The sequence below is a fragment of the Lissotriton vulgaris genome, chromosome 3_1 (assembly GCF_964263255.1).
Source record: "Lissotriton vulgaris chromosome 3_1, aLisVul1.2, whole genome shotgun sequence".
In the NCBI taxonomy this organism is placed as follows: Eukaryota; Metazoa; Chordata; class Amphibia; order Caudata; family Salamandridae; genus Lissotriton; species Lissotriton vulgaris.
In genome coordinates this window covers 554,134,686-554,150,375 of record NC_141689.1, presented here as the reverse complement: position 1 = coordinate 554,150,375, position 15,690 = coordinate 554,134,686, and the positions used below count along the sequence as shown (strand labels likewise).

The window sequence follows — 15,690 nt, the reverse complement described above, 5'->3', positions numbered from 1 at the left end:
GCTTACGCTATATTATTTGTCAAATGTACACTTCCCGTGGTTATCAGGGCGTACGTTGATCTGGCCTATCTCATCAAAATGCATAAAGCGTATTTTTTTTTTCTCAACATGTTCCTTCAAGTAAATTCTTACACTATACTTTTGGTGGGGGAAGTGTGGACATCTCCCAAAGTCTTGCTGTAGACCAGGGCACAAGTCCTAAAAAAAGAAGTGGTGGGACTAACTTAATTAATCAGTATGTAAGTGGCATCGCGGCACGTGACATGACAACGTGTGACATCACATGAAGTGGCATCACAAGAAGTGACATCAGACCTTAAGCCCTCACATATATCTTTAGCAGGGCTTTCATGAGTACATTTGAGCACATTTCGGTATACTTGCAAACACTCCCGATTTTAGGCTGAAGATTCACACTTTTGTAAGCTTCACATAAGCCAATGTTGCCTTTTGTCAGCGTAAAGCTTACTCTACCCATAGTGCTTTAAAAGAAAAAATAGTGATATTTAAATTATTACAACGCCTCCTCAGGGGTAGTAAGTGCTATATAAATTCTATTTATTTTGTGCAAATACTGGGAAAGACCAACACGTCTGACATTCTTACAGTGCAAGCATGTCTCCTAAACAGAGCCTGAACTAAGTGAAAAGCTGCCTCTCAAGTATGTGTGAAGAAAAGAAACAAGGTGTGAGCCTTTGTTTTCCCACTGCTGCATTTGCTTCTAGGTTTGAGGCTTTTGACTGCTGCCAGCTAGTAGACTCGAAGAAAAGGAGGCCTGATGACCCCTCAAATTCGGCCTTTGTTTCGGACACAGCAGGAGCCAGAAATAAGAGAGGCCCATCCCCACCTGCACGTTGTTGCGACCGAAAGCAGATGGCGCGCAGGCGCTGCTGAAAGTGTCCAGGTGTTTGGAAATTACACTGGGATTCAGCATCTTTTCCAGGGTGGCCCAACTTTTGGCAGGGCGAACGGTGTCCACCCTGTGAAAAAAGTGGGTGGACGTCGTCCACCTGCCTGTACCACCGACTCGTGCCCTGTTGTAGACAGAAGCCTTCACCAGTTACTTTCTAAACCAATGCTCTTCCCTTTCTAAATTTCTATTTCGCAGTGTTTGCTGGACCCTGTACACAGCACACAGCTGTGGTTTTTAAAGGATGCACGAAATCAATGGCAGAGCTGTGAAGCAGTGGTCTGGGTAATTTTTTATTTATTTGCATTATTTTGTTTGGTGCTGGGTGGGTGGTGATCTCCTTCTGATCTGTTATTACTCCACTCCTTGCCAACAATGTCCTGTGCGCCTTTGTAGGGTAGCAGAATAGTGCAGCAGAGGACGCCGGTCCATATGACATTAGAGCAGGGTAGGATTCTCCTGTTGTTGCTCAGATATAAATTTACCTTGGAAAAATAAAAGACAAGGAGTTTTGCAAAACAGGACAAGTTGGTTTAATTAAACGCAGAGGCCGGGAGAGAATCAACAGAGTATCACCTGAAGACAGTCTCAATGTACAGACGTTTGGCCCGCTTTTTATACAGTTTCTTGAAGTACAATAAATAGATCACACATGTGGATCCGGACCCAGTCATAAATTATAAGTACCACTATCCGATAACTGGGACACAGGTGGCCTCCAACCTCTGGGAGAGCTTGTGTGGGCCTGTTTGTATGTGTTCAGGTGTCGGTCACAGGGAGCTCGTGATCACACAGTGTCGTGTGTGTACTGTGTACTGATTGGCAGAGTGTTCCTTACCGAACCTTCCCAGACAATACAGTTAGGATCGATCTCTTGGACACAGAAACAACACCCCAATTGCAATCCCCAAAATGGTATTTATCTGATTACATGCCTGTGTCTGAAATGTAACGTAAGGATTACGACCAGACCAATAAAAATAAGAATAGGGGAGCAGCATACGAACAGACGCACTGCCACTAAGATATGCAACCTCTTCATTGACCAAAAACAGTCCATTGACGATTTGAGATGGACGATCCTAGAATCAAACCCTCTGTGGAATCTCACCTCGCTATTCAGACTAGAACATTGCTCGGTGATCCGCCTCCACACCAATCGTGATAGGCTGAATGATTACATCCCTTGGATTGAGATGTAGATGCACAACCTCAGGATGACTGTGTGGTGACTTAACAACATACCTTGATCCCCACTCAATACACACTCCGTTCTGACCATTGACATCTCTGACATTGCAGAACCTATTCATGATGTATCTCTATGTACCCCAATAAGACTCTGGATTGACCACACAGGAAATCGGGTGATTGTATACCATAGCCACCCTTGATGTATAATTCCGAAATGCCTGTCTTTATGCCTTAACTTTAACATAGGCATTTATCATGGTATCAAGAGCAACCCCAGCGCGGCTGCCATAGACCATGATTTTCTGACTTTAGAGTGGAGTCCATGCAGATTTATTTCTCGCACAAATTTACACCAGAAACTATCTATACATAAAGGATGCCTGTTACTATACCTAAACACAGTTTCCTTACCATTGTAACAAGAGCTACTCCAACCTAGCTTCCTTAGATTATTATCTGGTGACTGACCACAGCAGGTCCTGTCGAAACAGTTTCAAGACGTAACATTCTATATTGCTAAACATCAGTTTATCAGTCAAATCCGTTCAGGTCTCTCACATATACTTATTTCAATAATTAACAGCATACGAATAGACAATCAAGGATACTTGCCCTCGAAATAAAAGTGCCGTTTTATAAATCCCTGGCCATACTTAACCAACAACTCTTAAAGATGGCCGCCGAAAGTGCACAGAAGGAATAGACGAGTTCATAACCCTTCCCGTCTGAACCTATCAGCAAAACTCCGGTACATTATGAGCCCTTTGCACCTGGCGTTACTTTTGTGGGAACAGAGGACCAATGCAATGCGCAGCTTGCACGCTGTATCTCGGAGTACAAAACCTCGCAGGAATATACATCTGGACGGGCTATTCATCCCCCCCACCCCCTCGTTACTTTCTGCACTCACCGGCCCATCACGGATTGCTCTGGTGAACATTTATTACCTCCTGGTCATTTCTCATCCGCTTTTGTTCTTCCCTCTCACCCCTCCCATTATTCTTTCACCTCCTCCAGAAATCCCTGGTACACCTCCTCTTCGTGCCCAGTTACTGTTTCAAGTCCTCTAAGTTCCCCACTGGTCACTAGTTGTAGATAAGTGAATGTTTTATGCCTCAAAATTAATAAAGGGATTTGAACTGTAATTAGTTCAGCAAACCATAGCTCGTACACCATTCATGTAAACTTTAACTCGTGTCCTAAATGCAATGCTTGGAGAAAGAGGAAGAATAGGTAAGAAGACCTCATTGTATGCCAGCATTTAAAGGCAAGAAATCCTGCCTTTGACCTGTAACTAGGTATGGGATCTCCTGGCTTCAGTAATATGGTTTCTTGTGCATCAACTCCTCCACTATCTATACTCTTGGCAAACTTTTAATATTGAGATTTTCTACGGAATTGTCACACTGAAGGAATTTGCTGGTCGTGTTATAATTTTGCTAGTCAGAACTTGTATTTGCTATTGCCCTTCAGTCAGTAGTTTTACTCCTTTTGGTGCCTGTTTAAACTTAATTGGAGTTTGACTTTTGTCTTCCTTTCCTTGATAACATGCCATAACTATTCAAACCACTAGATGGCAATGAAACCCTTCTTCAAAAGAAACTGAATCCATTTTCTGCCTCGATAAATGAATAGCTTTTTTAAGTTCTTAAAAACGGGCATGTAACATTCTGGCCTCCACCCCAGAACTTCGACAGCACTGTGGGCCAGGAATCACGTATAGGAAGCCCCCACTTTGAGCTGTTGGGGAAGAGCTTCATCAGTAGGATGGGGATGATTTAAATAACAATCCGCGTGCACGACATACTGACATCATTGCTATAGAAAGTGGTAGTAAAAGGAGCCACTTGTCTCTTTATTGTCAGTGTGTTAAGTGCTATGGGGCAGAGCTGAGCCCCCGGAGTAATGATCACAGTGGGAGAGATACGACTTAAAAAGGGAGATTTTATCGATCTACTGGTTTCCAGCTTGGGGTTCGCTGAAGGAGAGGGATCGCCAATCCAAGATCTACTCGTCTACTCAATGGAGCATAAGGGCGTTTTAAAGGTGGGTGAAGTGGCAATTGCTCCCTTCTCTCCAACAAGTCTTTTTACAGTGGTGGTGGTGATGGGCAGAAAACCCAGAAGACCCCAGGGCCCCCCTTCTTTTTTTTAATTTTTTGAAATTTAAAGTAATGGGGGGCAAGTTCTATCTGGCATCAAGGTGTACCCACACCCCTAAAGAGCAGTTCATCTAATTAAGGAGGGAGGTACCTCCAATCTGCTCTCCCCTACTACATGCCAGGGAAGATCTAAAAAAAAAACCCAGCAAAACAAAGAATACGATGGAAACTGTTCGTCAGAAACCCATTCAGAGGGCCACGGGGCAAGCTCGTGCTCCCGGGCCCAACTGTTGGGGTGAGGCCTTTCACTCCTGATGTACCTATGGCCTGACCCACTGCGGTTCCTGAGCAACCTGGCAAAGTACCTATTCAGCACTTGACTCTCAGTGATAGTGTGGACCGAGCATTCCAAGGCTTCTGAGGGGGAATAGATGCTGTGGGGGGGGGGGGGCTGGGTGTTTACACACAGGCTCAACTACTCAAAACATGTTCTTTCGGCAGCAATAAATGAATGCCCAGTCAAATACTTGCTTTATGAAAAAAGAAGTATTTATATATGACCACAAAGTAAAATATGACTTTCACAAACAACGCACACACTCCCCTGAGGTTAGGGCTCTAGTTTTTCATAGATGGGTCCCTGAGTCCCACTCCCCTCTTGCTACTGGTAGTGGCTAGTACCCAGTCACTGTAGGGAAAATCCAGGGTAAGCCAGACTAGTAATCCGAGTGTCAAGAGTCTGAATCGGACTCTTTAAAGTCAATTGGTCCAGCACCGAAGCACTATATATCTATACTACTATTATAAAGGAAGAACTTTGAACCTTTGAGGCGGGTAAACTCTGGAACCACAGTGCCAATCCACACACCCGATACATTGTTGTGATTGTCAGGGTGTGCAGATGGACATAGGCTATATAAATTAAAAAAATATTTAAAAAATTTACGAGAAAAAAAAAGTAGTCCCATGGAAGTAGCGCCGGCCGCGACGTGCGTTCTGACATCAGGAGCGCGGGGAGGAGCGGCGGACATGCGCGGGGAGCAGCGGCGGGCATGCGCGGGGAGGAGCGGCGGACAGGCGGGGAGGAGTGGTGAGGAGCGGCGGACCGGTGAACTCAGGAGCGCGGGGAGGTGCGGCGGATGAGGTAAGGCTCTGTGGGACCCACGGACAATGTCTGGGCGGACGAAGGCCCTGAAGCCAAGGTCGGGATGGGCTGCTACTCCGCGGGACCCGCGGACAGTGTAGGGGCGGGCGGGGGCCCTGAAGCCTGATTGCTCCCGGACAAGGTCGGGACGGGCTGCTAGTATATATATATATATATATCAGGCAAGTTTGCCCGGGGGAGTCTTGCCGATAATGTTTTAGCTGCATTAGCAGGATCTGAGCGACCAGAGACTTGGAGTGCAACCCCAGGCCTTGAAGCTGCATCAGCTGTCTCCGATAAGTTCTTTCACTCAGCCCAGGAGGGGCAACTGTATAGTGTCCTGGCTTCTGTAGTTCTACGTCGGCAGCAGCCACAGGGGATCCTCAGTGCTCCTCCTTTGCTGGTGAACGTCTTGACATCCTTCCCAGAGGTGGGGGGGGGTTCCGGAGTATTGTGGCGCTGGGACTTAGGCCCGCTTTTGGGTTCCAACAATGGCCTTGTCCTCACGACAAAGGTCTCAACCAGAACACACGTTGTGCCTTGTCCCAGAAGTCCCCCCAACCCCTGCTTACAGGGTCAGCGACTCCATTCGGCACACTGACTACAGCACAGTCGGTACAGCAACAATATTCCCAGCGGCCCCAGCTGACATACAGATTTGCCTACTTGGCTCTGCACATGGGCTACGGTCCGAACAGCACAGCAGAACTTCTTCACAGCAGCCCCAAGTGGCATACATACTGGATCACCGACTTACAACTTGCACACAATTCAATTAGTCCATCATCCACCTCCTCACACCTCACTACAAGAATCTGATCGGCAGGACCCCCCATGGACCTCTCTCCCTCCAGTGTTCTTCTTTTCCTCAAAGGACACGCTGGTCTTGGCAAGCAGGCAGTCACTGCTGCTCCAGTGGCAGGTGGTCTTGAAGTCCTCTGGTTGATCATCAGCTGGGAGACTGGAAGGCCTTGGGATCCAGTCCTGATCACCAAATGTGATTTTGAGACTTGAGTCTGAAATATACGTTAGTGCCTTCTTCCTTTTGAAGGGCCTCCACCTCTGCCCAGTCTTTCCTCTAGAATGCAGTCTGACAGAGCAAGAGGGACTCCAAATCTGATAACCCCATAACTCAGACCATGGGAGTGGCTAGTGGTTCACAGAAATCTGTGTATCAAAAGTTTTCAAAAGGGCCTCAGCCCTACTCTTTGATTTTCTCATCCGCATCTTCTTCCCTGGCTGTGCCCCGGCCCCTTCCGGCTGATCTCTCTAATTCAAAGAGTTCACTTTGAAGTGCGCTAAAAAGCCTGTCTCTCCCATCCTCCCCCAATTCACAGGAATTCAGCAATCCACAAATATGTCTGGTGGGGGATTCCTCTACCTCCTCATGTTCCTTCAATTCGCCCTGGGTCCCCCAAAATGGAACCCAAAATCCTTTTTTTATTGCACCATTCCCAGGCACATATACACTCAGCACATGCATATAATATGCACACATTGTACAGCAGCACTCTGTGTACTGTCCCATTCGGAGGCACACGTACATCCAGCCCATGTAATAATACAGATGCAGTATGCAGCTGTCCACACCAAACAAATGTAGGCCAAGGGTGAGTTAAGCACACAGCAGCAGAACTTAAATGAGTGAGCCTGTAGGATTTACTCCTAGTGACACAGACAACAAGCATTTACAATGCAATAGATCTCCCAATTACATGATTTTGAGCTATTGGCATTGTAAATGGCAATGCCTTTTAAAAAAAATTTAAAGGCATTGTTAGTTACAATACCCAAAGCAAGCAACACCTATTGCATAGCACAGTGTCTGCATCTATGTACCCCAAAACAAATCTATGCAGTGCTCTTCTTAACTGTATATGTCCGACCTTGGAACTAATGTAACCATATAAAGATGAGTAACTATCTTTTGACTAAAAAACAAGTAATCTCCTTCTTGTCCTCTCAAGTAATGCTATGTGCATGCTATTTATAATTGTCTATTGACTCCTACCTTTCAGGACACTGTGTTCTAGTTACATTCTCCTCCGCACTGGCACAAACTATCCGAGTTCACATGTGTGCTGATTACAGCATGCGTATTTTTGTTATTTGGGTTGCCTGCCACTGTCTGCGTCTAGCACACCCAATTAAGGGACCAGATACCCATACAGGCCAATACCCCACAACAATTTATTTTTCAACACCAATCTCTGGTGGAGGGCTGTGTGTCCTCTGGGGGAGAAAGATAAGAGGTGAGCTCTCCATTCTTCCCTTTTACAGCAGAAAATCTTCTCGGATTTGGGGCTACAATTCAGTAATGGGTAAGCCACATTTTGTTTTTCACTTTTTTACTTTGTGGTCTGGTAGGCTTTCTGAGGGTACGGTTATCTGAAAGTAGTGTAGGAAAACTGTAGGACTTTGGTCAATTTCTGCAGATTATAAAACTTTCTCTCACTGAAACGTGAGGGAAGTCTGTGATTTTAGCCAAATTTGGCCATTTGCATGGGCATTCTGTGTAAGAAAGACTACTGGAATCCACCCAAGCAAAGAAAGTATGAGGTTTGTAGGTTTCCATGAGTGTCATCCAACCCCATTCCTAAATACAGCATCTACCCACATCGCGTGAAGGATAGAAAAATCTAAAATCCTTTTTTGTCGCCACCCACACAAGTGGAATGCCATTTTTAATGATAACTGAAGAAATACAGAATTTTTGTCATCTTTTGTTTCTCTCCACTTGTTGCTTCCAGATGTAAATTATTGTGCAAGAAATAATAGTTTTTAAAATGTTTTCTGAATCCACATTCTATTATGGGTAACCTTTTATTCAGGGTCATATGAATGAATAACCACGATTTCTGATTTCACAATCCTCGGCTCATTTAAAACTCTCATTGCTTTCCTTCATACCTGTTTTTCATTCATACAAATTTGTCTTATAAATTGATTATCCAGAAAAAGTAAAATAAGCGGCAAGTCAGTTGATGGGTTCTGGGTATCTCATTTATATGGACAGGCGCAGAATACTATATATCCCTGCTACAGCAAGAGTCGGGCATATGAAAATGCATATTACTTTTGTAGCTCGGTTATCAGATTAAAACATTGTCAACTATTTCTAGTTTTTTTCATCTTTCATCGGTTTTTGATACTGATTATTAGTTGGTGGGAAAACTATGAGTGATCTACACCAATAACCCCTTGCTCACTTCTGATCGTGCTCCACTTTTTATATATGAGCAGCTTTCCAGGATCTCTTTACCTTACAAATAGCAATTGGGTAGAAACTGCAAATCTAGGAAATTTGGAGCGCCACTTGGGAAATTTACAAATAATATATATTTTTTTCTTTAGCTCGGCCTGTTCCTGAAAGCTGAGAAGAGAATATCTTCGCAAAGCACACTGTTATACATGTACTTTTTTGTAAAAATACTTTCTAGCACAGCACTCATACATTTGGACTTGGTATGTTTTGTGTAAAAAGGCTACGAAGGCTTAAGCACGAGCTACCCCCAAACATCAAAAGAAAATAAATGTGTTTCTTCAGACTGTATAGCAGCATATGTCAATGAACCGTGCTTTCCTCACATGCTACCACTTACTTGTTATCATCACATTTCTTCTGATAAATGGATGTTTTCTAAGAAGCTTTGTGTGCGTTTTGGAAATCTCGTCAGGACAATTATTCATCCTTCTTCAAAAATACATGAACGCCATCTACTGGTCGAAATATGCGCGAATTCCGCCGCGGTGCGGGTGATTTATGACAGGGCGTGGTTTGGGCGGCCCCCGGCTGTCCTCCGCAAATGCCCACTCTGACATCGGACGGCCGAAGGGCGTCTGCACGCAAAGGGTTAATATCAATTATGGTATACTCATTGGTAAGTTACAGCAGTATTTTCTATAAAATATGCGTTCTGAGTGCTTACATTTGCAATGCAGTAGGTCTCGCATTTGTGAGAGTTAGAGCTATTGGCATTGTAAATGGCAATGTCTTTTACCCATGTGTTTTGGTTTGGAGAGAAGAGGATGTATGTGGTGTGGAGAGGAATTATGCAGGTTGGATTGAAATTGTTGGTTGTGGCATTGTTTGGGGTGGCATTGTGTGGGGTATTATTGTGTGCAGTGGTTTGGCGTGGAGTGAAATTGTGTGGTGTGGCATGGTGTGGAGTGGAATAGTGTGGCATGGTGTGCAGTGGAATTGTGTGGATAGTAAATGCATGGTATTGAGTTTACTGGAATTTGTTAGTGGGACTGTGTGTCTTGGAGCGCAATTATGTGGAATGGTATTTTGTGTGGAGTGTTTAATTATGTGGTTGTTTAGTTGAATTATTTTTTGGCATGATGTGGAATTCTGTGATGTGTAATTGAGTTGAATTATGTGGTTGTCGAATAATGTGGAAATGTGTACAGTTGAATTGTGTGGTGTGGAAGTCTGTGGCATTGAGTGAAATTATGCTGATTGGAATTATGTGGCGTGAAACCTGAAATTGTTATCGGTGAGGAGGGTGGAATAGTGTTTTGGTTATAAAAAATAATTAATACGGTGCAAAATAAAGGTTATATCAAAACATTTACTTTAACTGCAGCGTTTTCTAAATAATTATGAATTTGCTGCATATGATAAAGTGACCTCCGATTTATGTATGTGCCAATGTTTAACACTTCTCTCTGATAAGACTAAGGCTGTTTGATCACCCTAACTTCTAGAAGAGCACCTTGGGATAGCTAGAGCAAGGCCCTGTCCACTCGTAAAGGAATATCTGGATTCTTTGCACAGTATATCTCTTTAGCATGCCATATAAAGAGCTGGCTTCCTACACATAGAGAAAAAGAAATGCTAAAAAAAGTCAGCAAGTACCCGAAGTGCTCCCTCTTTGCCTTTCTTTTAGCAAAGATTCAGCGTTACTGGTTGGTACAGTATGCTTGGCTGCATGACATAATTCTTTTATTGAATGCTTTGAAAGCTGTATACTTGAGCAAGGTACTGTTTGTGAACTGGGCTCTTCTGCACCTGAGATGCACCCTTTGAGGAAGCTGTCATTTTCCTTGGACCCTAGCGGACGGCTTGGGTTTGATCTTCTTGAATCGGGCATGTATGAACAATTAACCAAAATATCACATCTCTCCTGTAAGCCAGCATATTTTAGGTCTATAACTATACACAGTTTTAGGATTCCTGATAAACACAATGATGGGAGAATGTGACCATGTTTTATAATGAAGTAAGACAGCAACACAAAAGTGCAATATTTTCTGGATAATAAGCCTGTAATTTATTAAACACCGCAAATTAGTGCCTGGTGTGGTCTAAAGCTGTCCTTTGAAACAACTTCTTTACAGATGTCCATCAGTACACATAGACTAGATGCGCTCATATGCAACCTGCTGCAGAAACTAAGCGTTGTTTAAACATAGTCAGTCAAGGCCTAATGAGAACCGCAAAGGTCACTGATCCCACCCAAGTGGAATGGTTTCACAGCACTACACTTGTCAAAATGAGTCCTATTTTAATAAGGGCTATATGTTGGAAAAATAGCTCGGTGTCTCCAGTAGGGACCGCTTTCCAGCCGGCTATAAACGACAGGACACAACCCAATGACATTCTTTTTCTTCTTGTATATCTACTTTTTAGAGTATGGTTACTTTCGCCTTTATGACTTGACTGTCTGTGGTTCTGTGTACTGGGTAATTTTTGTGAACAACATCTTAGCCCAAGATAATTACATTTCCAGAGTTCTGATACATTCCTTTTTAGAGCAACTGACCTACCGAATTGGCCCATGGCAGTGCAGATGCTTAACTTGGGGGTTCCATGAGACCGTGCGATATCAAAATGGATACGTATATTTATACCCACCAAACAGGTAGCCTTTGGTCTGTGTTAGCCACACATTTTTGAATAAATGACAAATGATCAATGTCAAATGCTCCTCAACTGCAGTTTTTGATGCAACTTGGCTAGGTCGATTTTTAAGTTTTCGCAAGAAACCACAAAATACTCAAAGTTGGATCCCAACCTTTCCTGCGAATGCCTACGACCCTCAGTCAGTGCAAAAAAATTCACTTGGTCACCTTTATCTCAAACGCCTGCAAACTGTTTGCCCTGGATACTCTGGTAACTTGCAGTAGGCGGCTAGAGAATAAATACGTTGAAATTCCACTACTATTATTTTTGCTGTTCCCAAAGCACTCTCATTGCTTACATCTCCTCATAGCCCTCTTGTGTGAATTAGTCTTTACAGACAAACAACGGGAGTCCGCATGTGCGCTCCCACAGTAGGAAACATCTACATGGCTCATCTTGGCTCATTTTGAGAATACCTTCAAATATAACTAAATAGCCGCTTTTTATGAATCCATCAATCATTGGGTACGTTATATTGATGACATCCTTTTTAGGTCTAGCCTAGCGAACACAGTGCATGCAGAGTTATTCAGTTAGCAATCCCTTGCTCTGTGAAATGTGGCTGTACAGCAATCTTGGCTCAGTGAGTTAAGTGCTCGCTTTGACATCGGTGGGTTCTGCTACAGCTCACAAGCTCCAGATCTGGAAAGGTGAAAGTGAGGGTTTAGCCTTGAGTGGTCGATGCATAGAGTGCGGCTGAAGTTGGTATTAGTAACCTCGGTTATTTACACACCGTAAATGGCATATTAGGTAACTCTCATTCTGTCAGGTTAATGTAATATGGAAATACTGGTCCTACATAACTTTCCAGTGAAGTGTAGTAAACACTACTTCAGAGATCTGTGAGCATTCTCCATATTGCAAGTTCAAAGGGCAACTAGATAGCTCAGTGGCTTACAGCACCAGAGACTTTTCTTTTCAGTGAGAGGCACCTCGCCTTCCATTTCATCAGAGGGCTTGTTCTCCTAAATGCTGGCAGGTACAGTATTATTAAGTTTGGTATTAATTGAGATACCTTTTATCACCGCCAAGACGAAACTGAGTTGGCCCAGATAAACACTCTATCAGTGTGCTCACTAAATGGCATTCTGTCACTAGGGCCTGTTAGCGCACGTTTAGGACTGTGCACTTGTGATAGAAAGCAGCAGTCAACCCTACATTGGTGGAGACAACAGACGACGCACAATTTAGAGACTGGTGCTGCTTGAAGCCCGCCTCAGTTAGAGAAGGAAGTGCCCGGCCCTGGGGGTAATCAATAGTGTTCCTGCAGGTAGCTCCCAGTGTTTTTTTTCTCTTTCATACTCTGTTAAATTGCTGTCTCCGGAGCTTTGTCTGGGATGGATTAAGTATCGCTGGGGAGTCCTTCATCCATCTCCGTCACTTTCCCCACCAAGCGCCTAACCATTTGCTCTTATCGGAGCCATCACTCTAAGGATAACTGTGTGTGGGGGTCAGGGCAGGAGCCTTCACATCCAGGCCATTAATAACGGGAGCACGGGAGCACGAAGGCCCGTCAAGCGCGAGACAGGCCTATCCCGGCTCCTTTTTTTCTTTTTTTTTTTTTCTTCAGTCACGCAATTTCGTCATAGCCAAGCTCCCTCTACGTTACCAACAGGTCCCAACCCACAAAGCGTGCTTTAATTGGCCTAAAACACAGGCATATGTAAAGAAGAAGGCTGCCTGATGCCATGCACAGTGCGTTCTAATCTTTAATATATCACCTTTGTAATTCTCTCTTTTGAAATTCTTTCCATCTTCTGATACCTTTTTGTTCTTTAAATTACAACTCCATTGGAGAGGATCAATCCCTGCATCATATCTCGTAGATTCCTGCATCATTCAGGGTATTTCTTGTTAGTCTAACCCACCAGATACTTTAGCACATTGGATGTTTGAAACATTTGCCTTAAGCATGTAAGGATGATTCTTTCTCGTTTGGGCACATCTTTTCAATCTGGTTCACCTACAGCATGATATTGATGGCAACTAAGTTTGTGACGCCACCTTTTGAAATCTCTTGTGGCATGAAATTCTTGGTATTTGGGAGTATATGCTTCATTGCGAATAGAAGCGAAGCAATTAATCATTAAAATGTATCCTTGAATCAAACCGCATTTTCTGAAGGAACCACAAGCATTATTTTTGCATTTACAGGTATCAAGATCATAATCTTCTGATGAAGGCACTTCGGGGGCTGAAACGTGCTTAGATACAATCTGGTCTCAAGCCACGCTTCTTCCTGTTGTCTCGACCCAGACACCTTTTTGTTTTCAGCCGTGTTTTATCCATTGTTGTAGTGCTGAATTTACCTTTTTAAACATCTATATTTTCATGAAGGAGAGTTAATCATACTCATTGAATATTTTTATTGCGTTTTCAGATATGTGGATGTTTAAGTGGATGTGGACATGATTGGAGTGAGCATGTGGATTACTTTAATTATCATTGGGTTTATATTGTTTCAAGATAATAAAATATATTTTGTACTTTTGTAATATTTTGTTCTTTCAGTTTATTTAGTAATGTTGTTTATTTTAAGTGTTAATTAAGTTGCCTTAGGACTTTGCACTTATTTACTGATCCCTGCCCAAATGACCTCTCATTCTATAGCAGGGGACCCTTTTTCCTTTACACGTCAGTATTCCTATTGAGTACTTCTGCTGGCTGATAACATTTCCCATCAGATTGTCTGCTTTCACTGCTCTGTACTTCTTCACCCCCGCCGTGTACTGTGTTTTCCTAGGCTTCCAGGACCTCCCTCTAGCTCTGCAATTGGGTGCTGGCTCCGCCCTCTCATCTCTTCCCTAGCCAGGACTCTACCCTCTGCTCCAGCCCAATGTGTCACATCTCGCTTCCATGCCTCAACCATAGGTCCAGTTGCAGTTTTCCAGGCCATTGCAATCTTCCTTTTAGCTAGGACCAGGGAAAGATCCAAGAATCTATTCTTACGCGTAGGTGACAGTGGGGAAGAGCCTCAGCAGGCAGACCTCCATCATAGTAGGTTCTAATGTACGCCTTACCACAGCCCCTATCAGTTCCAATACCTTTTCCTAAAACCGTCGCAGTGTGGGACAGTCACAGGTCGTTTGTGTAAAATTTGCTACACTATGATCACATCTTGTACATTTACGCATTTCGCTGCCGTAGGCGATCCTGAGCCTATGAGGCGTCTTATAGGTCATGTGAATTTAATTTAACTGTATTTTAGTCTAGTGTTGTGGGAGACCTTTTTAGGATAAGAGATAACCCTACCCGTTCTGGATCAGTTAACTCCCTATCCAAAATGGATTCCCAGCGTTCTCGGAAATTTGATGGGGGATTGCGTGACCACTCCGACAGCGTAGCGTAGAATCATTTTACCTGGTGCATCGCAGTCCAGAAAGTTAGTATGGAGTGTAAGATTGCGTGTCTTGCGGGTTCTTACCGGCCCTCGCCCCACAGCTCCCTTATGTCCACACTACAGCTTCATATACCAGAAACTGACCAGGCTGGAGGCCGAAACTCTTGACTAATTCTGCAAAGGGTGAGCCAAGGCAGATTGCTGGTAGCAGTCTCGTACAGTGTCCAGCCCCACCTCAATCATTCCTTCACTCATAAGGAATGGTCGGACACACTTCATAGGACCCACAGTTAATCCTTCAGTGCAGCTTTGAAGAGAAAGAATGCAAAAAAAACAACTCACTATTGATATTATAACCCGCTAGAAAGGCAAAATGGAATCCTGGAACGTCTGAGCGACTTTGGCGTAATTGTGGGAGCTCAGGCACAATGACCTTTTCTGGTGATGTCCCAAACTTAAACTGTAATGGGAGGAGGTATTGCAGGACATACGTTTCTCCCTAGCTATCTCTTGCTAGGACTTCCTAATAAACTGACCTTTCCGCTGCACACCTATAGCGTGAAAGCAATGACATTAGCTCTTTGTGCAGCTAAAAATGTCCTCATATCCAAGTGGGGTATGGACAATACTGCAGAACACGTAGAATGGCTGCACAAAGTCTGGGACCTCATAGTGATGGAAAAATGTACTGTCTCGCTGGAATATAGGCTGCCTATGTTTGCCAAAATGTGGGGGTGTTGCATGTCATTCCTTGCACTATAATTTCTAGAACGTGCATGCCCCATCTATCTGCGTGTGGTGCGACTTACTACGAATGAGGTCACAGCGTTGGCTGTGCTGGCCACCAAGTTCTGCCAGACTGAGCCCAACCATACAGAATTCTTTAAGATAATGGCCAAAGTCCTGTGGCGGGAACTGTTCTTTCTCCTGGAATACCCATTGTTTTCTTGTATTCCTTCCCCAGTTATGCTTGCCCGTGAATTCCAATATCTTTCCTACTTTATCCCTGTTTTTACCTCACCGGCCGGTGAATGTAGGTGAATCTGTGTTCTCTTGTAAAACAAATAAATAGACTTGAACTACAAAAAAACTT

The 15,690-nt window shown here is 43.8% G+C and overlaps 1 protein-coding gene across 2 annotated transcripts in view; it reads left to right on the top strand.

The window, feature by feature from the left end:
- The window catches only part of DHFR (dihydrofolate reductase), a 236,108-nt gene that overhangs the window by 8,018 nt on the left and 212,400 nt on the right, over positions 1 to 15,690 (top strand). The gene's annotated exons all lie outside the window — the stretch shown is intronic.